Source organism: Condylura cristata, unplaced genomic scaffold, assembly GCF_000260355.1.
Source record: "Condylura cristata isolate star-nosed mole 26May11 unplaced genomic scaffold, ConCri1.0 scaffold00016, whole genome shotgun sequence".
In the NCBI taxonomy this organism is placed as follows: Eukaryota; Metazoa; Chordata; class Mammalia; order Eulipotyphla; family Talpidae; genus Condylura; species Condylura cristata.
The window spans coordinates 37,356,842-37,360,573 of record NW_004567117.1 but is presented as its reverse complement, the minus strand read 5'-3'; positions in this window follow the sequence as shown (position 1 = coordinate 37,360,573).

Sequence of the window (3,732 nt, the reverse complement as noted above, 5' to 3'; positions counted from 1 at the left end):
CAGGCAGATCAACGAAGTACACTGCTGAGGGGAGCAGCGGGCGGTTCAGGAGAGGTCTCCCGTGCCATGTGGTCATCTCCGGGGCAGGCGGGAATCGAAGACATGCAGAAGTGGCTTTAGCTTCTCAGTGCTGTGCTTCAACCCGCTGCGCCACCAGGGAGGGCCCAAATGACTTTTATTTTTAAGTCCCCTCAGATTCAAGATGGCCACCAGTGCAGCAGACATCCTGACCACGTTGCACATGAGAAGACTCAGTAGAAGGGCATTTAATGACTGTGAGAGCCTCTGAGCAGTCCCATCCAACTTTCTGCTTATCCCTTGTTGGTGAGAACTTAGTTACATGGCTACATATAGCTGAAGGGAGATAGTAATACTGAACACTTGTGGTCCAAATAATGGCAGGAAATGGAAATGGACTAAGGAGGAAATGGAAAATAGATGTTGATCGGGCAACTGATATCTCTGATATCTCTGTCACATTACTGTTTAACCAAAACAATTATGTTAATCCAAATGACATTGTCAGTTAGATAAGGTCTCCTTGAGCCCTAGTTGACAGGACTCTTGTGTCCTTCAACCAGGGTTGGTCTCTTGCATCCAGAACACAGGCCTGTGGGGCTTGGCTAGTTCAGAAAAAATGCCTGTTTTAGGCATTCACCTCAGACATAGCTGTAGGATTGCCTAAAATTTCAGAATTAACACCATTGAGATAGAAGATGAATTTCTATTTAACATGAAGATACCCTTGGAAAGGCCGACATCTACAGCTATAACTTGCGTTTCTGTGTCCACAGTAGCAGGAGAAAAGACAGAATTGTAGGGAGCAGAAGGAGCTGTTCTGTCACAATCATGAAGTCCTTGCTGGAAGAAGGTGGGCCTGGGCAGAGCAGTTGAGGGGCAGCAAGGTTCCCTGGCACCTCAGGGAAGAAGAACAAGGGTAAGGTTGAAGTTCTCGTGAGAGAAGTATCCCAATGGACTTTAGATCAAAGACTCTTCATTTTGAAAGGAACCTTGTAAGTAATCTGGTCAGACATACCCACTTTACAGATGATGAAACCAAGTCTAAGGAAGGCCAAGTATCCTTATTGAGAACAAGTCCTGTCCTCTGACTCCCTGTCAAGGAAGGGTACCACCTCACAAGTGGTGTCTGTTTTGTTCCACAGAGGATTGGTGTTCTAAGGAGCGGGTCAGAGGTCAGACTCCATGTGTTATGGAGCTGAAGTTTACACAATTGGTGGAGACTTTTCATTTTTAAAGACTAAAAGTATGAAATTAGGCACAGGGTCTTGGTGGTTCCCTAAAGTCTGTGTCATTAGTTCCACGGTGAAGCTACCACAGGACCCCGTCATTGAGTCAAACAGATCTGCTCCTCCAACTTCTGTTCTGACTTCCCTGCTTTAATATATTACAATTGAAATGAAAACAACTCTGGGGCCTCCCTGGTGATCTAGGGGTTAAGTCTCAGTACTCTCTCTGCTACAGCCTGAGTTCAACCCCCACCCAGGGAGCTGACCCACATGGCTTAACAGACCTCTCCTGCCTCACCGCTGCTGGTACAGAGGTTAAAATCAGCACTATCATGCTATCTGCAGCCACTGCAGTGTGAGTTTAATCCCCGGCCAGGGAGGTGACCCACATGGCACAGAAGACCTCACCTGTCTTGTCTGCTGCTCCCCTCAGCAGTGTGTTTCAGTTGATCTGCCTGTTCTGCTCCTCACTCTGTCTCTGGTGGTTTTTCTCACCCCACTGCTACCCCATCCACATACATCTCTGGCCTGCACCCAATTCTTGTTTGAATAAATAAATAAGTAATTTTAAAAATCTTTATTCAAACAAGAACTGAGTTGCAGGCCAGAGGTACAGGGGGCAGGGGTGGGGTGAGAGGATTCACCAAAGACAGAGTGGGGAGCAGAACAGGCAGATGGACTGAAACACACTGCTGAGAGCGAGATAGGAGATGTCTGCTGGGCCATGTGGGTCAGCTCCCTGGCTGGGGATTCACCTTTCGCCACTGTAGTGGTGGCCCTGAGACTTAATCCTTAGGCCACCACAGAGGCCCACATTTAATTTTCTTTAGCTGGGAAAATAAAAAAGCATAAGCAGTCATAATTTTATGGAAGAATTGGAATATCATTCTTCCTATTGCTATAATGACAGCAACAAAGACTTATCTCCTAGTTCTACTTAAACAATTTCCTATACTAGAGGCATACAGTTTCTAGAATGGAGTAAAAAAGGGAAATCACAATTTACAAAGTAACAGGAATCAGAGAAATAAGAAATACATTTTGAAGCCCTTTAAATAGTGTTAAGTTGTGAGTCATTGGATATTTCTGGGAACCAATTTGAAGGCTGCATTAATATTAATATTCACAATAGCAGATGATTAAGTCATCAACAGAAAAATACTGTGCTAGAATTTAAAATATGATTACATGTACCATTCATTCATGCTATCAGAGGATACAGAGCAGTGTTCTATGTCCAGAGCAACTAGGAAGTATTCAACCCAGTCTTTAGTCTCACGGGGCTCACACTGCAGTGGGAAGTGAGACAGGTAAACAGTTATTACAATGGTATAAAGTCTTCCCTGGAAATTAGGTACAAATCTCCTGGGAATTACTTTGGGGGGGGGGGAGCTGGGCCAAGATTTATCCAGAGGAATATTGCCTTTGGAGATTAGGCCAATGAACAGACATTTCAAGGGAAGGGAACTTCAAGAGCTATTCAGAACTCAGTGAATCACAAGCAGCTTGGAATTGGGGAGTTCAGATAATAGAAGGTAAGGGGTGGAATTAGAAACATTGTGTTTTCAAGACACTAAGGTAAATGATGAAAACAGTGTATAGATAGAAACGTCTTACCATTACATGAAAACATGGTGACGTAGACTAACAAGATATGTTTTTGAAAATTGTTGATTAAATGAATGATATGAATCATCAAGGGGTTAAAGAGCAGCACCACGAAGCTATCTGCAGCCACTGCAGCATGAATTCGATCCCAGCTGATTCACATTGCATAACAGGAGTTCTCACTCTGCATGAGTTCAATCCCTGGCTAGGGAGGAGACCCACACAGCACAGCAGACACCACCTGTCTCTCCTGCTGCTCCCCTCCGTAGTGTATTTCAGTAGATATGACTGTTCTACCCTACTCTGTCTCTGGTGAATCCTCTCACCCCCCACACCTCTGGCCTGTACCCCAGTTCTTACATGCACAAATAAATCAATCTTTAAAAGAAAAATAAACAGAAAATGTTGTTCCAGAAGAGAAATCACCAAGTAGTAAAGTCGATGGCGTGCACAATGAAGCAAAAGAAATTTGGGAAATATTTGTGTACAGACAAAGGAACACTATATCATTTATTTCAAATACTATTTAATAGAAAATGGTTCCTGTATCAACAAGTCTAGGAGTAAGAGTGGACCACCAGGGGTTGGTGTGAACTGGACTCCTGAAAGGACCACCAGGGGTTGGTGTGAACTGGAATCCTGAAACAATGATAGCCCAACAAACATAGCAATGATCATACATTTAAAAAATAAATAAATAAAAATCTGCATGGCAGATTATTTGAAGTTTCTAATTCCACAAACTGATAGGAGCAAAGACAGGCTCACAGCAGAGGTACCCTCTTGTCATGTTTAAAATTCTGGAGCTGGCCCTCCCTGGTGGCACAGCAGGTTAAAGCACAGCACTAAAAAGCTTAAGCAACTTCTGCATGAGTTC